Source organism: Haematobia irritans, chromosome 2 (genome assembly GCF_050003625.1).
Source record: "Haematobia irritans isolate KBUSLIRL chromosome 2, ASM5000362v1, whole genome shotgun sequence".
Lineage (NCBI taxonomy): Eukaryota > Metazoa > Arthropoda > Insecta > Diptera > Muscidae > Haematobia > Haematobia irritans.
The window spans coordinates 200,662,419-200,689,542 of NC_134398.1; the positions used below are offsets into that span (position 1 = coordinate 200,662,419).

Below are 27,124 nucleotides of genomic sequence, written 5' to 3' on the forward strand. Positions count from 1 at the left end.
ATAATATGGCGCCCAACTGGGGGCAGTTGATTTTTCTAAGCAAACTTCAAATCTTAATAACAAATTTATTATTTTTAAATGATAATTATTTTAATAAATGTTATTTTTAAATATTACTTGTGAATAATATTTTTTACAATGGCGCCCAAAGTGGTACACCCATCCAATTTGCAACAATTAAAATTTTTCCTTTGCTTCTATCATTTTGTTTTAGACTTCTTGCTCTCAGTATTCTCATGTTCTAATAAAATGAAAACAAAACGCTATTCTATTTTCACTCCCCATATAAAAAAATCACAATGCGAATTATTGTAGAATTGTCTCCAAAAGTCATTTATACCAATCGCTCATACAGACATCAATGAAAATCCTAGGTATGCCCAAATTGTATACAACTCACATATATCTCATGGCACTACAACACACCATTTCGTAGTTGTCATTTTTATTCATTTCAGACCCCGTTTGAGTATTCGGTTTATTTTTATTTCGCTGTTTTTTGTCAGTTCCAAGGTGTGTCCCATTGCACCGCCCAGTTATTTTGAATAGTTTTATGTGTGTGCTCCTCACCTCACCTTCCTTTCCACTGCCCACTGTATCTCTTTCTATCTAGCATTGGTTTAAGTACACTTACCTTACATACCAAAATACATATGCTAGGTATTTACGCTTGGTTTTTGTTTTTCTTCAAATTGAATTTTTATTCATTTTAGGAAAAAATTGTACATGGGCCACAACAACAAATCCAATGGTATTTTGTTGTTGTGGTAGTAATTTCGCACATGAGTGCTTTGGACAAATAGCGAAATCATAAGATTCCAATATCAACAAAAAAAATGCTGTGAAAACAAAATTGCAAAAAGCAAAAAAAATACACACTACAATAATTTGCAAGAGATAAAAGTTGGTTGTAATTCACCCTAATTCAATTATTGAATAAATATTATGAAATTATTTTATTTTATAAACTTTCTGCCACCAGGGAAATTATATCAGAAATCACAATTTAGATGGCCTTACGTAGCGAAGTCCATCGAATCTGACATTTGCCAATTTTTTTCTATAGAAAATGTTTATTTCTATAGAAAATTTTTGCAAAATTTTATTTCTATAGAAAATGTCAAAATGTTATTTCTATCCAAACTTTTGTCAAAATTTTATTTCTATAGAAAATTTTGTCAAAATTTTATTTCTATAGAAAATTTTGTCAAAATTTTATTTCTATAGAAAATTTTGTCAAAATTTTATTTCTATAGAAAATTTTGTCAAAATTTTATTTCTATAGAAAATTTTGTCAAAATTTTATTTCTATAGAAAATTTTGTCAAAATTTTATTTCTATAGAAAATTTTGTCAAAATTTTATTTCTATACAAAATTTTGTCGAATTTTAATTTCTATAGAAAATTTTGTCGACATTTTATTTCTGTACAAAATTTTGTCGCAATTTTATTTCTATAGAAAATGTTGCCGAAATGTTATTTCTAAAATTTTATTTATAAAAATAAAATTTTATTTATATAGAAAATGTCAAAATTTTATTTCTATAGAAAATTTTGCCAAAATTTTATTTCGATAGAAAATTTTGTCAAAATTTTATTTCTATAGAAAATTTTGTCAAAACTTTATTTCTATGGAATATTTTGTCAAAATTTTATTTCTATAGAACATTTTTTCTAAATTTTATTTTTGTAAAAAATTTTGTCGCAATTTTATTTCTATAGAAAATGTTGCCGAAATGTTATTTCTAAAGAAAATTTTGTCAAATTTTGTTTCGATAGAAAATTTTTGCAAAATTTTATTTCTATAGAAAATTTTTGTTAAATTTTACTTCTATAGACATTTTTTTAAAAATGTTATTCCTATAGAAAATTTTTGCAAAATATTATTTCTATAGAAATTTTTGTCAAAATTTTATTTCTATAGAAAATTTTGTCAAAATTTTATTTCTATAGGAAATTTTTTCAAGATTTTATTTCTATAGAAAATTTTTGCAAAATTGTATTTCTATAGAAAATTTTTGCAAAATTTTATTTCTATAGAAAATTTTTGCAAAATTTTATTTCTATAGAAAATTTTTGCAAAATTTTATTTCCATAGAAAATTTTTACAAAACTTTATTTCTATAGAAATTTTCAAAATGTTATTTCTATAAAAAATTTTTGCAAAATTTTATTTCTAAAGAAAAATTTTGCAAAATTTTATTTCTATAGAAATTTTTGTCAAAATTTTATTTCTATAGAAAATTTTTGTTAAATTTTACGTCTATAGAATTTTTTTCAAAATGTTATTTCTATAGAAAAATTGTCAAAATTTTATTTCTATAGAAAATTTTGTCAAAATTTTATTTCTATAGAAAATTTTGTCAAAATTTTATTTCTATAGAAAATTTTTGCAAAATTTTATTTCCATAGAAAACTTTTGCAAAATTTTATTTCTATAGAAAACTTTTGCAAAATTTTTTTCTATAGAAAATTTTTGCAAAATTTTATTTCTAAAGAAAATTTTTGCAAAATTTTATTTCTATTTGCCAAATTTTATTTCTATAAAAAATTTTGTCAACATTTTATTTCTATAGAAATTTTTCACTAAATATTATTTCTAGAGGAAATTTTGTCAAAATTTTATTTATATTTATTTATATTTATAAAGAAATGGAAAATTTAAAGGAAATTTTAATTCTAGAGAAATTTGTTAAGTACCGCTTAGTTGGAGAAGAATATTTTGCAAAATCTACCAAAACAGCAAGAATTCTACCAATCTACCAAACAGTAAAAAATCTACCATTTTTGGTAGAATTCCAAAAACTGTGGCAACCATTATAAAGAGTGGGAAAATGCATATTCTTCCCTAAAGAGGAATAAAAAAACTAGCTTGTTGACATTCTTTCTTAAAACTTAAGGATTTTGCCTTCAAACTGAAGTACTCGCGGGGTCTGTTGAAACATTCAAAGATATCTGTAAACACTCTTCAAAGGAAAGTTATATCACTTTTACTTTGTCGTACTGTAGCTCTCTTGAAACAAAGAAAACAATAAGAGGTGACATACTTTGATGAGTTACCGTTGAGTTCGTTGAGAATTTATGGCACAAAAAGTTACTCGTTATAAAAGTTTACGCACCCATCTCACCCATTTTTTCTCTAATTGTGAAAAAGATTTTTAAAATTAGATCTAAACTAATTTAACAATAACTTTAATTGACGACTATGGAAAAAATCTAAAAAGAAAATGTCGAAGACACGAAAATCAAACCATGTGAAGTCAAATTTTAATAAAATCGAAATTTGGCGCCCAACGAGGGGTACGTTCGTGTGATACAAAAACAAAAAGTTACTTGTGTACAAAAAGTTACTTGTTATACGCACTCATTTCAAAAAAGTGGCACACTTTTTCAAAAGAAAAACTATGAATTAGACGATTTTATATTAATCTTTTTTATCTTGAATTGTGAAATGCCTTTTTTAAAATTAGATCTGAACTAATTTAACAGTAAAGTTAAAAGTGGCACAATGATAACAATGGATGGGCTCTACTAGTCAGGGGAATGTCTAAATATATCATACAGAGAGCTCTGTATGTTTTTTAAAGTTGGCATATTAACTATAACAGAATCAGAAAATCTCTCAACGAGATGGCTGAGCAGTTCAATAATAAGGTAACTGCAAAGCAGATGAGAGAGCAAGTTTAGGAACTGGCAGAATCTAGAATCTGTTGGTATCTGCAAACTCATAATGTGTGTAAAGCCTTTTTGGGATCACGAATGCCCTGTATATGACCTGATCCCAAAAAACCGAATGCCCTAAGAAAAGTGGCTCCCCTCTAAGCCTAATGTATGCACTAAATACAAATTTTCTCAAGACGTCCGTTATCATTCTTGACATTTGTTTAAGCAAATCTTTGCTTGAAAGAGACCTAATGTCTATTTCTCTTCCTTGTCAAAATAGAAAAATTTACCATAGCTTACGGTGCAAAACCTATAAAGTCTTTTGCAAAAAACATAAAAATATAATACCTCAGTCAGTTAATTTAAATGGCCTTATACATATATCACAAGACCTCCGTCGCATTCGAAGCCAACGAAACTTATCGCTATAATCAACCATTGGCAATTGTTGTCGCGCATTCCTAAACATTTACGATGGGGAATTCCACACTCCCCCAACATCATATCATAATGTGGCGCGATCAAATGAAGTTCTTAAGTAGTGCCGGCCAAAAATACACAAAACAGGAGGAGGTAAGAAGGTGAGATTAGGTTCGCTTATAACTTTGGATTTTAGTTTTATATTCACTATAAAATGTTATTGGAATTCAAGTGTCATTAGAATTCAATTAGCGCTGGTTTGGCGATTTAAATACCCCTGCAAAAAAAAATGAAAAACGAAACGAAGCAATTGACAATTCCTGGAATTGTTTGGGTTTAAAAAACTTAATTGTGATGGATGAATTGGCTGACATACTTGGTGATTTTTATATTCTAAAAGGGGAGAGGCAAAACTGAAAAAAACTCAAACCATGTGTGTGGCCGGAAATATTTGAAGCGGGATTGATTTGCTGTCACGGTTACCACGCGAACCAACAAATTTGGAGAACATTTTATTAAAAATCTACAAAACCAAAAAATGTTATTTTGCAAAATTGTATCTCTATCGAAAATTTTGTCAAATTTTTATGTCTATAGAAAATTTTTGCAAAACTTTATTTCTATCGAAATATTTGTCCAAATTTAATTTCTATAGAAAATTTTTTCAAAATTTTATTTCTATAGAAAATTTTGTCAAAATTTTATTTCTATAGAAAATTTTGTCAAAATTTTATTTCTATAGAAAATTTTATCAAAATTTTATTTCTATAAAAAATTTTATTTCTATAGTAAATTTTGAAATTTTTCTCCATAGAAAATTTTGTAAAAATTTTATTTCTATAGAAAATTTTTTCAAAATTTTATTTCTTCAGAAAATTTTCTCAAAATTTTATTTCTTCAGAAAATTTTGTCAAAAAATTTTTTTTCCCTACAAAATGTTTAGTCAAAATTTTATTTCTATAGAAAACTTTGTCACTATTTTGTTTTCTATAGAAAATATTGTCAAAATTTTATTTTCTATAGAAAATATTTTCAAAATTTACTCAAAATGTTATTTCTATAGAAAATTTTGTAAAAATATTATTTCTATAGAGAATTTTGTAAAAATTTTAATCCTATAGAAATTTTTTGCAAAATTTAATTTTTCTCCATAGAAAATTTTGTCAAAATTTTATTTCTATAGAAAATTTTTTCAAAATTTTATTTCTTCAGAAAATTTTGCCAAAAAAATTTTTTTTTCTCTACAAAATGTTTAGTCAAAATTTTATTTCTATAGAAACCTTTGTCATTATTTTGTTTTCTATAGAAAATATTGTCAAAATTTTATTTTCTATAGAAAATATTGTCAAAATTTTTTTTTTATAGAAAATGTAAAAATTTTATTGCTATACAAAATTTACTCAAAATTTTATTTCCATAGAAAATTTTGTAAAACTATTATTTCTATAGAGAATTTTGTAAAAATTTTATTCATATAGAAATTTTTTGCAAAATTTAATTTTTAAAAAAATTTTTGCAAAATTATATTTCTATCGAAAATTTTGTCAAAATTTTGTCAAAATTTTATTTGTATAGAAAATTTTGTCAAAATTTTATTTCTATAGAAAATTTTGTCAAAAATTTATTTCTATAGAAAATTGTGTCACAATTTTATTTTTGTAGAACAATTTGTCAAAATTGTATTTCTATAGAAAATTTTGTCAAAATTTTATTTCTACCGAAAATTTTTGCAAAATGTTATTTCTATAGACAATTTTCACAAAATTTTATTTCTATAGAAAATTTTGTCAAAATTTTATTTCTATAGAAAATTTTGTCACAATTTTATTTTTAAGAAAATTTTGTCAAAATTTTATTTCTACTGAAAAGTTTGTCAAAATATTATTTCTATAGAAAATTTTGTCAACTTTTTATTTCTTTAGAAAATTTTGTTAAAATTTATTTTGTTTATAGAAAATCAATGTTTTTTTCTATACAAAATTATGTCAATATTTTATTTCTATATTTCCATAGAAGATTTTAAAAATGTTATTTCTATAGAAAATTTTGTCAAAACTTTATTTCTATAGAAAATTTTTTAAAAATTTTATCTCTATATTAAATTTTTTAAAAATTTTGTTCTATATAAAATTTGGCCAAATTTTATTTCTATAGACAATTTTTGTCCAAATCTCTATAGAAAATTTTTGTCAAAATTTTATTTCTATAGAAAGTTTTCTCAAAATTGTTGTTTCTAAGAAATTTTATTTCTATAGAAAATTTTGTCAACATTTTATTTCTATAGAAAATTATGTCAAAATTTTATTTCTATAGAAATTTTGTCAAAATTTTATTTCTACAGAAAATTTTTGCAAAATGTTATTTCTATAGACAATTTTCGGAAAATTTTATTTCTAAAGAAAATTTTGTCAAAATTTTATTTGGACAATTTTTGTCCAAATCTCTATAGAAAATTTTTGTCAAAATTTTATTTCTATAGAAAGTTTTCTCAAAATTTTTGTTTCTAGGAAACTTTTGTCAAAATTTTATTTCTATAGAAAATTTTGTCAAAATTTTATTTTAATAGAACATTTTGTCAAAATTGTATTTCTATAGAAGATTTTGTCAAAATTTTATTTCTATAGAAAATTTTGTCAAAATTTTATTTCTATAGAAAATTTTGTCAACATTTTATTTCTATAGAAAATTTTGTCAAAATTTTATTTCTATAGAAAATTTTGTCAAAATTTTATTTCTACAGAAAATTTTTGCAAAATGTTATTTCTATAGACAATTTTCGGAAAATTTTATTTCTAAAGAAAATTTTGTCAAAATTTTATTTCTAAAGAAAATTTTGTCAAAATTTTATTTCTGTAGAAAATTTTGTCAAAATTTTATTTCTAAAGAAAATTTTGTCAAAATATTATTTCTATAGAAAATTTTGTCAACATTTTTGTCAAAATTTTATTTTTATAGAAAAATTTGTCAAAATTTTATTTCTATAGAAATATTTGTCAAAATTTATTTCTATAGAAAATTTTGTAAAAATTTTATTTCCAGAGAAAATTATGTCAAAATTTTATTTCTATAGAAAATTTTGTCAAAATATTATTTCTATACAAAATTTTTTCAAAATTTTTTTTTCTATAGAAAATTTTGTCAAATTTTTTTTTCTTATACAAAATTTTCTCAACATTTTTGTCTATAGAAAATATTGTCAAAATTTTGTTTTTTATAGAAAATGTGAAAATGTGATTTCTACAAAAAATTTTTGCAAAATATTATTTCTATAGACAATTTTCGCAAAATTTTATTCCTATAGACAATTTTGTCAAAGTTTTATTTTTGTAAAAGATTTTGTCAAAATTTTATTTCTAAAGAAAATTTTGTCAAAATTTTATTTCTAAAGAAAATTTTGTCAAAATTTTAGTTTTTTGGAAATTTTGTCAAAATTTCTTTTCTATAGAAAATTTTGTTGTTGTTTTTTGATTTCAGCTTAAAACCATGCATTGACTAAACTACTAGTCAAAATTTTGTCAAAAATTTTTTTCTATACAAAATTTTCTCAAAATTAATTTTTTTTTTGAAATTTTGTCAAAATATTATTTTTATAGAAAATTTTGTCAAAATTTTATTTCAAAAGAAAATTTTGTCAAAATTTTATTTCTATAGAAAATTTTGTCAAAATATTATTTCTATAGAAAATTTGGTCAAAATTTTTTTTCTATAGAAAATTTTGTCAAAATTTTATTTATATTTTTTTCAAAATTTTATTTCCATAGAAGATTTTCAAAATTTTATTCCTACAGAAAATTTTGTAAAAATTTTATTTCTATATAAAATGTTGTCCAAATGTTATTTCTATAGAAAATTTTTGTCCAAAAAATTGTTCAAAATTTTATTTCTATACAAAGTTTTCTCAAAATTTTTGTTTCTAAGAAACTTTTGTCAAAATGTTATTTCTATGGAAAGTTTTGTCAAAATTTTATTTCTGTAGAAGATTTTGCAAAATTTTATTTCTATAGAAAATATTGTCCAAATTTTATTTCTATAGAAAATTTTGTTAAAATTGTATTTCTAGAGCGAAAATGAGCTTAATTCGTGATCACCTCTTGAAGACGCGTTTTATATTCTGGCGCCCAACGTGTGAGTAGTAAATTTACAATAATTTAAGGTTTTGATTTATACCTAGCATATTAAAAACTCCTTTTGTCGTTCATACGCTAAAAAAATAGATTCCTTGGTATGTGAAAATCTATAAAACTTACATTTACTTCAATTTATTTAGGTACCTAAATGTATGTACTTATTCTATACCACTTTATAGTTTTTCTTCAAGTGTAACCTGCAATATTCGCATAACTTATTGCTTTGTGTTTATCTCCGTGTTGTGAAAAGAAAAAAAAAACACAAAATATTCACTGTCTTTTCTATGACCATAAATGACTATGTTTGCTTTTTTTTAAAATCAACGACATGGTATGCATCTTAAATAAACGTGTGAAACGCAGAAACAAATATTCCGCACCAACTTCAAATGGCCCATAGTCAGTTAGTTAGGTATCGATATCGATGTGCGGTATTATGAATGTGTGGCTATTTTAACGATTTCAAAAAGAAATATGCCTCAAATGTACGCTGATGAAGAAAAAATATTTTTTTTTTTCGAAAAAAAAAACTAAACTTAAAAAGAAATATGCGAAATGGCCTACAAAAGATTTGAAGAAAAAAATCAAAGAAAAAACCTAACAACATAAAAACTAAACAAACGTAAAAATTCTTAAGGCATTAGAATGATCACAACCACCTAGCATGGCCAATAATTATGGGTTATAGTGAATTTTTGTTTTTAGCAAAACGTGCGGAGACCAAAAGAATTCGAACGTAAATAAATATTTTGTCATAATTAAACAAAACAACCAAACACAAACGCAAACAAACATAATGTGGCCTATTGGAGCCATTTATATTCAATACAGTTTTTTTTCCAAGTAATCTTTATTTGCCAATATTGGAATTTATTTCGATAAAAATTTGTAATAAAATCTTATTATGGTATATAGGAAAAATAAGTTTTGGAATTTGAATTTGATACGAAGATAATTGTACCCACCAATCACCAAAGTGAATTGAAAAATAATTGATTACTACAAATGTAATTGATTTGAATAATTTATGTAATTGAATTTTTATTTTATTTAAAGAAATTTTGGAATTAAATGAATACTTTTTTATAGTCCATTAATCGAAATTTTAATCGAAATTCTTATAACATACTATTATATATAAGGTGTAGTATAATGAAAAGAACGATTTCTCCAATAGATGGCGTTATATATCCGTATCCTACGTTGTCAAACTTCCATAGGGATCCGCTCGATGACATTATCAACTAGAACGTCATTTTCTATAAAATTTCATATAAAATATAAAATTTTTAAATATTGCAATATGTTTGAAAATCCTAGTTATTAGTGCGTTTTATATTCTGGCGCCCAACGTGTGAGTACTAAAATCACAACATAAAAAAGTTTTGATTTGTACTCAAACAAATTTTTTAATAATTAAACTCCGATCGGGTTGGGAGCACCGTTGCCACAGTTGATGGAATTCTTGATGTTTTGGTACATTTCACATAATATTCCTCTTCAACTAAGAGGTACTTCACAAATGTTCTATAGAAAATTTTATCAATTTTTCCTCTATAGAAAAAAATGATAAATGTTTCTGTAGAAATAATATTTTGTCAAAATTTTCTATCGAAATAATATTTTGTCACAATTTTATTTCTATGTCAAAATTGTATTACTATAAAAGATTTTGTCAAAATTTTATTACTATAGAAAATTTGATCAAAATTTTATTTCTATAACTTTTTTTAAAATTTTTTTTCTATTGAAAATTTTGTCAAAATTTTATTTCTATGGAAAATTTTGACAAATGTTTTATTTCTATTGAAATTTTATTTCTATTGAAAATTCTGTCAAAATTTTATTTCTCTACAAAATTTTGTCAAAATTTAATTTCTATAGAAAAATTTGACAAATGTTTCTGTAGAAATAATATTTTGAAATAAAATATTTTGAAACATAGAAATAAAATTTTGTCAACATTTTATTTCTATTGAAAATTTTGTCAAAATTTTATTTCTATTGAAAATTTTGTCAAAATTTTATTTCTATTGGAAATTTTGTCAAAATTTTATTACTATAGGAAATTTAGTCAAAATTTTATTTCTATAAAAAATTTTGTCAAATTTTTATTTCTATAAAAGTTTTTTTCAAAATTTTGTTTTTCTATAGATTGTTTTTATATAGATTGTAAAAATTATATTTCTGTACAAAATGTCGTCAAAATTGAATTCCTAAAAAAAAATTTGATAAATGTTTCAGCAGAAATAATATTTTGACAAACTTTTTTATAGAAATAAAATTTTGTCAAAATTTTATATAGAAATTTTGACAAATGTTTTATTTCTATTGAAATTTTATTTCTATTGAAAATTCCGTCAAATTTGTATTTCTCTACAAAATTTAATTTCTATTGAAAATTTAATCAAAATTTTATTTCTATTGAAAATTTTGTCACAATTTTATTTTTAAGAAAATTTTGTCAAAATTTTATTTCTACAGAAAATTTTGACAAATGTTTCTGTAGAAATAATATTTTGAAATAAAATATTTTGAAACTTAGAAATAAAATTTTGTCAACATTTTATTTCTATTGAAAATTTTGTCAAAATTTTATTTCTATTGAAAATTTAATCAAAATTTTATTACTATAGAAAATTTAGTCAAAATTTAATTTCTATAAAAATTTTGTCAAATTTTTATTTCTATGAAAATTTTTTCAAAATTTTGTTTTTCTATAGAAAATTTTATAAAAAATATATTTCTGTACAAAATGTTGTCAAAATTTAATTTCTATAGAAAATTTTGTCAAATTTTTATTTCTATTAAATTTTTTTTCAAAATTTTGTTTTTCTATAGAAAATTTTGTAAAGATTGACTTTCTGTACCAAATGTCGTCAAAATTTAATTTCTATAGAAAATTTTGACAAATGTTTCAGTAGAAATAATATTTTGACAAACTTCTTTATAGAAACGAAATTTTATATAGAAATAAAATTTTGTCAATATTTTGTTTCTATTGAAAATTTAGTCAAAATTTTATTTCTATAGAAAATTTAGTCAAAATTTTATTTCTATAACAAATTTCGTAAATTTTTTTTTCTATAAAATTTTTTTTCAAATTTTGTTTTTACAGAAAATTTTGTAAAAATTATATTTCGGAATAAAATTTTCTATAGAAATAAAATGTTGTCAAAATTTTCTATCGAAATAATATTTTGTCTGAAATTGGAATTCTAGGGATATTTGAGGACCATGAAGAGGTGTGTCGAAAATGGTGAGTATTATTGGTCCATGTTTTGGTATAGCCTCCATATAGACCTACATCCCGAATTTATTTCTTGGGCTTCTAGAATCTGTAGTTTTTATCCACTTTGCCTGAAATTGGAAATCTAGGGGTATTTTAGGACAACAAATATTTCAGCCGAATATGGTGTGTATCGAGCCATGTTTTGGTATAACCCCATATAGACCGGTCTCCAGCATTAAATTTTATTTCTATTGAAAATTTTGTCAAAATTTTATTTCTATAGAAAATTTTGTCAAAATTTTATTTTTATAGAAAATTTTGTCAAAATATTATTTCTATAGAAAATTTTATCAAAATTTTATTTCTATAAAAATTTTGTCAAAATTTTCTATCCGTAGAAAATTTTGTCAAAATTTAATTTCCATAGAAAATTTAGCTTGTTTTCACATATTTATATTATTTTATTTCAAAATTAAATCATCCATCATTATCTAAAACATCAATTAGATTAAAGCGATTAATTAAAGTGTTTGATTGCTTTTTTCGATTGAAAATCAATATAAGTGTACAGAACTAAGTGGATTTAATTAATGGTCAATTCTATGTTAAAGAATAACACATAAGGGTGTTGGATACGTATTGCATTTGCAAACGTAAAAATTCTCAAGGTGGGCACTTTAGAACAATATTCCATTAAAATAATTAGCTTCAAATTGTACTACAAAAATCTCATAATAGATTTAGTGAAGATTTGGGAGAATTTTAATTAAAATAAAATAAATTAATTTAAATTAAATTCAATTCCTTTTAATTCAATTCAATCCAAATAAAAAAACCGATTGCTGCAAAATTTTTTAGAAAAATATCCATTTTACTTATCAATGAACTGGATGGTAATTCTTTACTATTTTGTCATTCAGTGTAATCCCATAGTGTTCCACATTCATTACTATGATATGGTACCATGAATGACCTTCACATGTAGGTGAGTTAGCGTTTAGAGAAAGATTACTAGACATTGCAATTGGAACGTCACACAGGCATTTGAATCGAATGGTTAGAGAAAAATTGACATTGAAAATTATCATTGCGCTTAAAAATGGAATAAAAAATAATTATAATATATATGTTATATTAATTTCGAATACTTTCACGTTGGATTTTTTTTTATTAAAATTGGGTTATATAAAAATTATAAACTGGGTGAAAATACCATTCCACAGAAATGACTAAGTTATGACGTTGTTTTGATTTATTTTGGCCTATAGTGGTCATATATTAATACGAAAGGAAAAAATCGATAAAAGTTTAATGCCTTTACTCACACCACCTGAGTAATAAATATGGTCATTGCGAGGGCATAGGGGTGACATTCTGGCGGTCATTGTTATTTGACTATGGGAAATTTTGCTTTTAATAAAATTGGACATTTTATGAATTGATGTATATGTGACACATAGTTTCACATTGCTAAGGTAACACAAAAAAAAAATAATTAAGGGAAAATACTATGACATGTTTTTAAAGTGATGAAAGATAAAAAAATACATTTTATGCGGGAACATGTCTTTAGGTCAATGGCATCATCATATTTAGGATAGATGGAAAAATGTTGATAGAACGTTTTAATATTTTGTCCAAATGAATTTAATTGAGACTTAATTCGGGCATTGAATTTATCTGAAATTAATTTTCCATAGAACGAAAATACTAGCAATCGAAAAGCATTTGAAAAATAAATTGAAAAAATGGAATAAAAATCAAAAATCATATGAGAAATACATAAATAGAAAATTTTATGGAAAACTATAAAAAAAAATCTTACAAATGCTCTATTCTTCCTCTTTCAGTTAAGTTATTTTGTGCATCGTTCTAGTCTAGTCTACTTTGAAATCTGTGCAAAGGAAAAAGGCCGTCCCGTAACAAACCGACAAATATTTTGACAAAATTTTCTTTAGTAATAAAATTTTGACAAAATTTTCTTTAGAAATAAAATTTTCTCAAAATTTGCTATAGAAATAAAATTTTGTCAAAATTTTCTATAGAAATAACATTTTGACAAAATTTTCTATAGAAACCAAATTTTAAGAAAATCTCCAATAGAAATAAAATGTTGACAAAATTTTCTATAGAAATAAGATTTCTAAAATTTTTAATATAATTATAATTTTAGTAAAATTTTCTTTAGAAATAAAACTTTGACAAAATTTTCTATAGAAGTAAAAGTATTTTTAATAAAAATAAAATATTGCAAAAATTTCCTAAGGAACTAAAATTTTGACAAAAATTTCTATAGAAATAAAACTTTGACAAAATTTTCCATAGAAATAAAGCCTTGACAATACTTTCTATAGAATTAAAATTTTGACAAAATTTTCTATAGAATCGAAATCAAATGTTGACCCAATTTGACAAAATTAAATTAAATAAAATGTTGACAAAATTTTATATAGAAATAAGATTTTAGAAAAATTTTATTTCTATAAAAATAAAATTTTGCAAAAATTTGCTATAAAAATAAAATTTTGCAACTCTTTGCTATAGAAATAAAATGTTGACAAAATTTTCTGTAGAAATAATATTTTGTCAAAATTTTCTATAGAAATAACATATTGAAAAAATTTTCTCTAGAAATAAAATTTTAACAAAATATTCTATAGAAATAAAATTTTGACAAAATTTTCTGTAGAAATAATATTTTGTCAAAATTTTCTATAGAAATAACATTTTGAAAAATTCTTTCTTGAAATAAAATTTTGACAAAAATTTCTATAGAAATAAAAGTTTGACAAAATGTTCCATAGGAATAAAGCCTTGACAATTCTTTCTATAGAAATAAAAGTTTGACAAAATTTTCCCAAGAAATAAAGCACTGACAATACTTTCTATAGAATTAAAATTTTGACAAAATTTTCTATAGAACTAAAATTTTGACAAAATTTTCTACAGAAATAAATTTTTTTTAAATAAAATAAATAAATATAGAAATAAAATTTTGACAAAATTTTCTATAGAAATAAGATTTTGACAAAATTTTCTATAAAAATAAAATTTTGCAACAATTTTCTATAGAAATAAAATTTTGACAAAATGTTCTATAGAAATAAAATTTTGTCAAAATTTGCTATAGAAATAATATTTTGAACAAATTTTTCTCTAGAAATAAAATTTTAACAAAATATTTTATAGAAATTAAATTTTTACAAAATTTTCTATAGAAATATTATTTTGACAAAATTTTCTGTAGGAATAATATTTTGCAAAAATTTGCTATAAAAATCAAATTTTGCAACAATTTTCTATAGAAATAAAATTTTGACAACATTTTCTATAGAAATAAAATTTTTCCAAAATTTTCTATAGAAATAAAATTTTGACAAAATTTTCTATAGAAATAAAATTTTAGAAAAATATTCTTTAGAAATAAGAATTTGACAAATTTTTCTATAAAAATAAAATTTTGCAACAATTTTCGATAGAAATAAAATCTTGACAAAATTTTCTATAGAAATAAAATTTTGTCAAAATTTTCTATAGAAATAATATTTTGTCAAAATTTTCTTTAGAAATAAAAGTTTGTCAAAATTTTCAATAGAAATACTATTTTGAAAATTTTTTTTCTAGAAATAAAATTTTGACAAAATATTCTATAGAAATATAATTTTGGCAAAATGTTCTATAGAAAAAACAAAAATTGGCAAAATTTTCTAAAGAAATAAAATTTTGACAAAATTTTCTATGGCATGTTTTTAAAGTGATGAAAGATAAAAACAAAAATATTTTATGAGGGGACATGTATTTAGGTCATATTTGGGAGCCACCGTGGTGCAATGGTTAGCATGCCCGCCTTGCACACACAAGGTCGTGGGTTCGATTCCTGCTTCGACCGAACACCAAAAAGTTTTTCAGCGGTGGATTATCCCACCTCAGTAATGCTGGTGACATTTCTGAGGGTTTCAAAGCTTCTCTAAGTGGTTTCACTGCAATGTGGAACGCCGTTCAGACTCGGCTATAAAAAGGAGCTCCCGTGTCATTGAGCTTAACATGGAATCGGGCAGCACTCAGTGATAAGAGAGAAGTTCACCAATGTGGTATCATAATGGATTGAATAGTCTAAGTGAGCCTGATACATCGGGCTGCCACCTAACCTAGGTCATATTTAAGATAGATGGAAAAATCGAAATCAAATTTTGACCCAATTTGACAAAATTAAATAAGATTTTAGAAAAATTTTATTTCTATAAAAATAAAATTTTGCAAAAATTTGCTATAAAAATAAAATTTTGCAACAATTTTCTATAGAAATAAAATTTTGACAAAATTTTCTATAGAAATAAAATTTTGTCAAAATTTGCTATAGAAATAACATATTGAAAAAAAATTTCTCTAGAAATAAAATTTTAACAAAATATTCTATAGAAATAAAATGTTGGCAAAATATTCTATAGAAATAAAATTTTGTCAAAATTTTCTATAGAAATAAAAGTTTGTCAAAATTTTCAATAGAAATACCATTTTGAAAAATGTTTTCTAGAAAAAATTTTTTGACAAAATATTCTATTGAAATAAAATTTTGACAAAATTTTCTATAGAAAAAACAAAAATTGGCAAAATTTTTCTATAGAAATAACATTTTGATAAAATTTTCTATAGAATTAAAATTTTGACAAAATTTTCTATAGAAATAAAATTTTAAGAAAATTTTCTATAGAAATAACATTTTTATTGTTGTTTTTGATCTCAGCTTAAAGCCATGCATTGACTAAACTACAAGTGTAGCTTAACCAACAGAGGAAACAGCTGTACATCCATCCATCTTGCAGTCTATAGGGCTTTGCCCAAATAAATTTGACAAGCATACTTTTCCTCTGTTGGTTAAGCTACACTTGTAGTTTAGTCAATGCATGGCTTTAAGCTGAGATCAAAAACAACAATAACGATTGAAGAGAAGCCAACAATAACAAACAAAACGAAATAACATTTTAACAAAATTTTGACAAAATTTTCTATAGAAATAAAATTGTGAGAAAATGTTCTATAGAAATAAAAATTTGAGAAAATTTTGTATAGAAATAAAATGATGACAATATTTTTTATAGAAATAAAATTTTGACAAAACTTTCTATGTAAATGAAATTTTGAAAAAGTTTTCTAAAAAAAATAAAATTTTGAGACAATAGACTTTTCTTATTGGTTTCGCATTTTGCAAAAGTATTCATACAGTATGATAAATAGATTTTTCAAACCAAATTACAAGGAAAACTAAGCAGAATTAATTTAAAAAAAAATGTATTGGATTGAATTTCAATAAAAATTAGAAAAGTTGTTTGTTTTTAACTTACCTTAAACTGTGCCAAAGACAGCACTTGTTTGCATGGATTTATACAAACATTTTGACATTAATATAAACATAATCCACGGGTGAAATATAAAAACTATAAAAATTCCAAAGTTTTATGAAATGCCGTCAGTGGTTGATTATGATGACGATGATTATAATGATGCTGAAGCTTAGGCTGACCGTTGAAGATGATTAATCCCAAAGTATTTACAAAGTAGTTTTGTTTTTTTATTTTCGATTTGTTGTTGTTCTATTTTTTTATATTTGTTTTTAATTAATTTCTATATTCAATTTTGTTTTTTCTTATTTTTCGAATACAAACTAGTTATGATTTGTTTATAGAAGAAAACCCGAAATACGCACACTGAAAAAAAAAAAACAAAACAAAAAATAGATATTTTCAATAATTAATAAAAAACACATAGATATAATCAAACCGCTAAGTTTAATGATATATATGAAAAATTATATGGAATAAAAACACACACACACATGTATACATATATACAACGATATAGTAAAATATTTGATTTTTGTTTGTTGCTTTAGCTATTGTTTTTTCTTCTTCTTCTTCTTGTATTATTGAATAATCCCGCCAATTTAATAAGTTTGTTGGTTTTTGTGTTTTTGTTTTTGTTTCTTTTTATTTATTACACATAATCTCTGTGATTTTAAAATACACGTTGTTATTTAGCTGAATTAGCGTTTTTAATTTCATTCATTTTTTTATTTTTAATATTCCATTTTATTTTCTATAGACATATGCGTCAACAACAAAATATTCATAATTTTTCCGTTTGTTTGTTGTATTTTTTTTTTTTTTTTTAATTTTGAGTAAAGTGAATTAAAAATCACGGACACATGGTATTCGCTTTTTTTCGTCAGATACCTGGTGACTGACATACACACTTCGCTGAATCGCTCACACCGGTCATATTGCCCGCAGTCTCGTCGCCTATGTCGTTGATGTTTTTTGTGGGCTATAATGTGCGTTGTGTTAATGAGGCCTACGTCAAGAATTTTGTGAGCGTTTTTGAACCAAAAAAAGTAGCGCATATTTTTGATATTAACTCATTTTAAATTTGCGTATTTATGTTTTCTTTTTTTGAATGGGTGTGAAAAACATATTTTTGTTTGAAAATTGGGGAAAAATAAAATTTATTGATTATACAGCAATCCCTCGATTTACGTCGCCCCGGTTTATATTGTTTCGATTTACATCGTCAAATTTTTTGTTCCATCCAACCTCGATTTACGACGCCATTCGATTTACGTCGTCGATTTTTTTTTTGCCAACTTTATCAGAAACACCTTCCATAAGTGAAATAAGTACCAACGATAATGACATCGAAACATTTACTTCGGAAATTCTTACCGAAAATTCGTCAAATTCTGAATATGAATATGAATGAATAAAAGACCGACTTACTTTTATTTTTGAAGTTTTTTACTATACATACATAATTAAATGCACTTAGCAGTAAGTATCGTAAATCGAGGGTTTACTGTATATATAAATCAGAACATATAACTAGATGCAATATGACATGAAGGGAATATGTTCGTACAGTACTAAATGCGATAAAGATGATATTCTCTATTTTTATTGTCATTGAACTAAACATGGAATCGGGCAGCACTCAGTGCCAAGATAGAAGTTCACCACTGTGGTATCACAATGGACTGAATAACACGGAAATAATAAACGGAATTTGGTCGTATTAAATAAATATTTAAGTTAATTAAGTTTCCAAAAACCAATGGAAACTCAATAAAAAATAAAAACATAATGACATTAAAAATTTCATCCTCCTGTGCCGTTTGACTTTTTCACTTCCATGCAGGTTCGTTTGAAATTACAAGAATTTTTAAAAACATACAATGTTATTGCGATTTGAAGCAACGTTCTTTAGTTTATCATTTACAATTAAAAAACTAATTGAAAGTGAATTAATTGATGCTATTAATTTTTGTGATAAATTTTTGTTTCAATTAAAAAAAAAATTGTTGAATCAATTAAAATTTTGACAAAAATTTCTATAGAAATAAAATGTTGACAAATTTTCTATAGAAATAAAACTTTGGCAAAATTTTCTTTTGAAATGAAATTTTGGAAAATTTTCTATAGAAATAAAATTTTGGAAAATTTTCTATAGAAATAAAATTTTGATAAAATTTTCTATAGAAATAAAATTTTGAAAAAAATTTTTATAAAATTAAAATTTTGGCAAATTTTTCTATAGAAATAAAATTTTGACAAAATTTTCTATAGAAATAAAATTTTGACAAAATTTTCTATAGAAATAAAATTTTGATAAAATTTTCTATAGAAATAAAATTTTGGCAAAATTTTCTATAGAATTAAAATTGGCAACATTTGCTATACAAAAACAATTTTGGCAAAATTTCCTATACAAATTAAACAAAATTTCCTATAGAAATAAAATTTTGACAAAATTTCATATAGAATTAAAATTTAGGCAAAATTTTCTATAGAACTAAAATTTAGGCAAAATTTTCAATAGAAATAAAATTTTGCAAAATTTTCAATAGAAATAAAATTTTGCAAAATTTTCTCTAGAAATAAAATGTTTACAAAATTTTCTATAGAAATAAAATTTTTACAAAATTTTCCATAAAAATAAAATTTAGACAAAATGTTCTATAGAAATAAAATTTAGACAAAATGTTCTATAGAAATAAAATTTTGACAAAATTTTCTTTTGAAATAAAATTTTGGCAAAATTTTCTATAGAAATAAAACTTTGACAAAATTTTCTTTTGAAATTAAATTTTTTGCAAAATTTTCTATAGAAATAAAATTTTGGCAAAATTTTTTATAGAATTAAAATTTTGAAAAAAAATTCTATAGAAATAAAATTTTGACAAAAATCTATAGAAATAACATTTTGACAAAATTTTCCATAGAAATAAAATTTTGAAAAAATTTTCCAGAGAAATAAAATTTTGACAAAATTTTCTATAAAAATAAAATTTTGACAACATATTCATTTTTATAGAAATAAAATTTTGACAAAAATTTCTATAGAAGTAAACTTTTGACAAAAATATTCTATAGATATAAAATTTCGACAAAATATTCTATAGAAATAAAATTTTGACAAAATATTCTATAGAAATAAAATTTTGATAAAATTTTCTAGAAATAAAATTTTGACAAATTTCCTATACAAATTAAATTTTGACAAAATTTCCTATAGAAATTAAATTTTGACAAAATTTCCTATAGAAATAAACTTTTGACAAAATTTTCTATAGAAATAAAATTTTGACAAAATATTCTATAGAAATAAAATTTTGATAAAATTTTCTATAGAAATAAAACTTTGACAAAATTTTCTATAGAAAAAAACTTTGACAAAATATTCTATAGAAATAAAACTTTGACAAAATTTTCTATAGAAATAAAAATTTGACAAAATTTTCTATAGAAATAAAATTTTGACAAAATGTTCTATAGAAATAAAATTTTGACAACATTTTCTATAGAAATAAAATTTTGAAAAAATGTTCTATAGAAATAAAATTTTGACAAAATGTTCTATAGAAATAAAATTTTGACAAAATGTTCTATAGAAATAAAATTTTGACAGAATGTTCTATAGAAATAAAATTTTGACAACATTTTCTATAGAAATAAAATTGTGACAACATTTTCTATAGAAATAAAGTTTTGAAAAAATTTTCTATAGAAATAAAATTTTGACAAAATTTTCTATAGAAATAAAATTTTGGCAAAATTTTCTATAGAAATAAAATTTTGACAAAATTTTCTTTTGAAATAAAATTTTGGCAAAATTTTCTATAGAAATAAAATTTTGGCAAAATTTTTTATAGAATTAAAATTTTGACAAAATGTTCTATAGAAATAAAATTTTGACAAAATGTTCTGTAGAAATAAAATTTTGACAACATTTTCTATAGAAAAAAAGTTTTGAAAAAATTTTCTATAGAAATAAAATTTTGACAAAATTTTCTATAGAAATAAAATTTTGACAAAATTTTCTTTTGAAATAAAATTTTGGCAAAATTTTCTATAGAAATAAAATTTTGACAAAATTTTCTTTTGAAATAAAATGTTGGCAAAATTTTCTATAGAAATAAAATTTTGACAAAATTTTTTATAGAATTAAAATTTTGACAAAATGTTCTATAGAAATAAAATTTTGACAAAATGTTCTGTAGAAATAAAATTTTGACAACATTTTCTATAGAAATAAAATTTTGAAAAAATTTTCTATAGAAATAAAATTTTGACAAAATGTTCTATAGAAATAAAATTTTGACAAAATGTTCTATAGAAATAAAATTTTGACAGAATGTTCTATAGAAATAAAATTTTGACAACATTTTCTATAGAAATAAAGTTTTGAAAAAAATTTCTATAGAAATAAAATTTTGACAAAATTTTCTATAGAAATAAAATTTTGACAAAATTTTCTATAGAAATAAAATTTTGACAAAATTTTCTTTTGAAATAAAATTTTGGCAAAATTTTCTATAGAAATAAAATTTTGACAAAATTTTCTTTTGAAATAAAATTTTGACAAAATTTTCTTTTGAAATAAAATTTTGGCAAAATTTTCTATAGAAATAAAATTTTGGCAAAATTTTTTATAGAATTAAAATGTTGGCAACATTTTCTATACAAAAACAATTTGGGCAAAATTTCCTATACAAATTAAACTTTGACAAAATTTCCTATAGAAATTAAATTTTGACAAAATTTCCTATAGAAATAAAATTTTGACAAAATTTTCTATAGAAATAAAACTTTGACAAAATATTCTATAGAAATAAAATTTTGACAAAATGTTCTATAGAAATAAAATTTTGACAACATTTTCTATAGAAATAAAATTTTGACAAAATTTTCTTTTGAAATAAAATGTTGCCAAAATTTTCTATAGAAATAAAACTTTGACAAAATTTTCTTTTGAAATGAAATTTTGGCAACATTTTCTATACAAAAACAATTTTGGCAAAATTTCCTATATAAATTAAATTTGACAAAATTTCCTATAGAAATTAAATTTTAACAAAATTTCTTATAGAAATAAAATTTTGACAAAATTTCATATAGAAATAAAATTTAGGCAAAATTTTCAATAGAAATAAAATTTTGGCAAAATTTTCTATAGAAATAAAATTTTTAAAAAATTTTCCATAGAAATGAAATTTCGACAAAATTTTCTATAGAAATAAAATGTTGGCAAAATTTTCTATAGAAATAAAATTTTATGTAGACATAAAATTTTGACAAAATTCAATTTGTTTAAAAAATTTAATTTTCGTGATTTTTAATACGATCCATTGTAAAGTTTCCCTTTTGGTAGATGTAGTCCCGTTGTTGGTGCTAGCTGAAATCGCTATTACATTTTAAATTCTACACATTTACAATCCAAGGTATATTTATACACACAAAAAATTTCGCTTATAGGAAGAATGAATGACTACATTCGAAGAAATGTAGTTATTCAAAAACTAATAAATAAATAAATAAATAAAATAAAAACTTCTTAAAAATATTTTCTTAAGTTTGGTAGATTTGTGGTAAAATTTTCTTTAAATATTGGTAGATTATTTTTGGCACTAGTGGCAACCGTGCTTGTCAGGACAGGGACAGTTAATACTGAAAAACTTCCTCGGTTGTTAAAATAAAAACATCTTTTGGAAGAGCTCTTAAAGTTGTGCCTTCTACCAACTTTGTTTTTTTTTTTTGGTTGCGGCAATAGCCCAATTCATTTGATTACGGTCCTCTCGCGTTTTTACCTCTTTGAGGTAATAAAGTGAGCATGGATAAGTACCTTACTCGGATATTTACCAAAAAGTTTTGAGATTTTAAACGAGGTTATTAAATCTCATTGGTACACTTCCCAGTAATGTAGATAACTCTTTATAGATCTTTGGAATTTTCTATTGGGTTATCTTATTTTTGGGAACCGATCTAATTTCTGACCGAAATTAGCTCGATGACATATATTGTGCTCTTATTAGACTTAATGGGATGGTTAATGGGATTCTTATTAGACTCGGTGTTTAATGGTATTTGAAGATTTCTGAGTACTTCATCCTTGTAAAAAGTTGCCAATATCTGATAATGACCACTGCCTTCCAAGCCGCTCCCTATAAAAAGGCATTTGCTGTAACAAGATCCTTTATCATTGAGATGAAAATAGAAGCGGGTGCATTTCTAGAATGGATTTATCCTTTTTTTGACAAAATTTTAACAATTAGTACCTATTTGTAATATCTTACTATGTTTTTAACAAATTTAAAATAAAAAAGTTAAAATTACCCATTAAAAAATCGAAAAATGGGAGTTATAAAAATTGAATTAAAATAACTTCCTTTGTAGTTAAATGAAGATTTTTGGGAGGACATTTTTGGAAGTGCTTTTAATGTTGTGCCTTTAGAATAACTTCCAGATTTTTTTCGAGAAATTTTATTTGATTCTATCAATTATTGCGATTGATAAGTATTTTAATTTAAAAATAATTTAATGTATTAAATTAAGAAATTATTCAATTTTATTAAATTTAATTCATAAATTTTTTTATTCGTCATTCTTGAATGGTAACACAGTCTACTTAACTCTTACCTAACCCATTTTCAGATTAGTAATTTTAAATATTGCTGGAGTTATATGAGAGTTTTTTTTGGTAAGGTCCACATATAAATAATTCTATTAAGATTTATCATATTTATCAAATTTTAATATATTTTTGGTTGTTTTTTTACGTGATTAATTCTTTGTCAGCTTTCTCACTTTTTCCAAATAAATAAAAAGATTTCAATAATTTTTTATTAAAAAAAAAAACAAAAACTTCATATAATTTATTCTCAAGAATTAATAGAAATTAGAATTTTATAATCTTCATTTTATTACGAAATGTAAAATTTTTCATTTTAAAAATTTTGTTCCTAAATTTGCTGCAGAAATTATTATTTTTTTTTAATTTTCTATATTTTTCCACTATTTGTTAACACTTGTATTATTGTTTTTATTTTTATTTGTATTTAATGACCTTTCTAAAATGTTCAAATATTTGAACTTTTCTCTCTCTCACTTTTTTTTGTTGAACACTGTATGTTATTAAATTTCATTGTAAGGTCATGTGGATATGTATATCACCTCAATTATTTTTGTTAATTTCAAGATTATTTTTCATCAATATAAAATTTTCATTGTTAGTTTTTGGTTTTTACTTTTATTTTTTTCATAACACAAGTATGCAAAAAAAAAGAAAAACATAAAACACTTTTATACATTTTCTCCCTCAAGTATGGTGGAAATAGAGACCGCTTTAAGAATTTCGTGTGTGTTGTGTATCTACGAGAGAGAGAGAGAGAGAGTGAGAGAAAATGTTGTCCTATGGTGTTGATGGAGGTATGGTGGGGAGCAGGTATTTTGATTGCGGTTACAATTTTTTTTTGTATGTTTAGTTTAAAGATCATCAAGAGCACGCGTTTTTCTTGCATGGAGTATTTCACAGTCACACAATTTTTATTGGAAAGGGAGACATTAGAGGAGGCTAAAAGAGAATATCTCCACGTCAATTTGGAGAGTGTGCATGAATTCATGTAGGCATGATTGTGTGTGTGATCTTTAATGCATTTGTGTTTGTGTATATCTTTTAGTTATCGTCCATACGAATTGAGTTTCATTGGCCTCTTATTCACGTATTTTATTATTTTTCTGCTTCTTCCTTTTCGATTTTTTTTCTCCAAAAGGGGGATTGTTGCCGTTGTCGTCGTCGTCGCTGTCGTTCGCCACAATGTTGTTCAGTTCATTCGATCATTTGATCTTTCGTCGTTCGTTTGTCGTTTACGGCAATAACCTGATGTGTATGTTTTCAAGCGAGCCAGCGAACGTTTGCATGGTGTGTCCGTCCGTCCGTCTATCTGTTTGCGAGTGTTGATGTGTGTGTGTGAGTATTTGTATGGCTGGAATTTTTGTTGTATATTTAACGTCGCCAAAGTTGTTGTTTATTGCTTTTGTTGTTGTTGGGGAAAAGAATGTCATATATTTTGTTGTTGTCGCACAATATTGTTTCGTTGGTCGTCGTTGTTGGTTATATTTTCTGCTTCTTGTTTTTGATCTTGTTTTTTTTTTATTCCATTTGAACACCAACGTTTCTCTCTCGCTCCCGCTATTGCCTTAGGCAAAACGAGCGAAATGGTGAGAAAAAATATGTAGTTTTTTTATACAAAATTATTAATAGTGATTTTGAATTTGGATAAAACTGTTTTCAAAAAACAAAATTTTGTAAAATTCAGTAATTTTTTTATTTTTAAAATTTTTTTTCTTTTACATTTAATGTTTTAATATTTTTTCTCAATGAAAATCACATATATATCTGAACACATTTTTTAAATCACCTTTTCTTCAGACTTCTCACTTAAAATCGTAATATTTCGTTTAGTAAAAAAAAAATAACTTCGTTTCAAATAATTTTGTAATTACTAAATTCACTCACAAAACCGTTTCTCTTATATTTGAAAATTTTTAACACCGTTTTTTTCGCAATTTACAAATATTTTAGTTACTTTGTTTTATAAATTCTTATTTTTTATATTGTATTTGTTTCTTTTATAGTTTCAGAAAACAAATTCAGTATTTCTTTGTTTTTTTTTCTTTATAGGTTTCTTGTTTTGTTGTTGTGTAAAACAAAAACTTGAAAGATTTCAAGATTTTTCAATCAATTCAACCGCTTCGCTCAGCACCGTAAACTAAACTAAACTGTGGTGAGGTTAGCATTCGGTTTTTCCTCCAACAAGAGACTCCAAATACAATCACTCACTCAGCCACAGCATAGCCAGCAAGCTGCTAACTCGTAGTATAGAAAAATTCCATCAGAGATTCATACCATTCGTTTGTTTTTTTTTTTTGTTTTCTTTCGGTTTTTGTATTCATTTGTTGCTCTTTTTATTGGGTTTTCTGTACACTTTGCAATCTGGCGGTGTGCTATGTTGTGATTATTGTTGTTGTTGGGCTAGTTGGTGTGTGTGCGTGTGTGTGCTGTATCTTCAAGATACTCGCGGGTTTTCGATATTTATTCGTTTCTCGTCACTACTATGTGGAACCCCACCATGCATACGACGACTATGGGTGGCTATAGTGAGCTGCATACATTCCTCTTAGGTCTCTACCTACTTTGGTTAGTGTTGTGTGTAGTATGTGTGTATGAGGCTGGGTAACCGATTTAATAGAGTGCGGCCGTATAGAGTACCCGATTGAATTTATGCTCTCTGCTCTGGTTGTTGTTATTTTTGTACCTGCGATTAAAACAATTAATTTCCAATGTATTGGTTTATGAGTAAGAGAGAGAGTACATAATTGAGGTATTATGGTTTAGTGATTTCTTTCCGTTTGAACTGGAGAGCCTCATATATTACTGCAGTTGGTTCTCAATTTATGTTTGGGGATTAAACTGAGAAAATCTATGATATAGAGTACTAAGAATGTGACTGTATGTTTGTGATTGTGAGATTTTTCTTATGATGATCAATTTGTAGGAATTACTTGATTTCTCACATTGGACAAATGTTGCCAGATGTATTATTTCATTATCATAATCATTAAAGAATTTAAAAGTTATATGAAATATAAATAAAAACGTAAGTAAACGGAAATAAAAAGAAGTCATTTGATGCCACATTATTTGCTATAGAAATAAAAAGTTCTTATAGAAATAAAATTTTTCCAAATTTTTCTATAGAAATAAAATGTTGACAAAAATTTCTATAGAAATACAATTTTGGCACACTTTTCAAAAGAAATAAAATTTTGACAAAATTTTCTATAAAAATAAAATTTAGACAAAATTTTCTGTAGCAATAAAATTTTGAGAAAATTTTCTATAGAAATAAAATTTTGAGAAAATTTTTTGTAGATATAAAATGTTGACCAAAAATTTCTATAGAAATAAAATTTTGACCAAAATTTGCTATAGAAATAAAATTTTGACCACAATTTTCTGTAGAAAAAAAATTTTGACAAAATATTCTATAGAAATAAAATTTTGACCAAAATTTGCTATAGAAATAAAATTTTGACCACAATTTTCTGTAGAAATAAAATTTTGACAAAATATTCTATAGAAATAACATTTTTACAAAATTTTCTATAGAAATAGTTTTAGTAGACTGTATTGTAGTCTGTGTAATTTTGTTATAATTGGCCATGGGGCTTTGAAATTTCAAATAAAGTATGAATGAATGAATGAAAAAAAAAATAAAATTTTGACAAAATTTTCTATAGAAATAAAATTTTGACAAAATTCTTATAGAAATAAAATTTTGCCATATTTTTCTATA

The 27,124-nt window shown here is 23.4% G+C and overlaps 1 protein-coding gene across 1 annotated transcript in view; it reads right to left on the reverse strand.

Annotated features, from left to right (window-relative positions):
* The window catches only part of ex (FERM domain containing expanded), a 104,521-nt gene extending 78,991 nt beyond the window's left edge, over positions 1–25,530 (reverse strand). The window contains exons 1-2 of the mRNA XM_075297157.1: positions 25,187–25,530; positions 16,785–17,147 (exon numbers count right to left, since the gene is read on the reverse strand). The gene's annotated coding sequence lies outside the window, so the exon portion shown is untranslated. The remainder of the gene's footprint in view (positions 1–16,784; positions 17,148–25,186) is intronic.
* Positions 25,531–27,124: the final 1,594 nt, after the last annotated feature.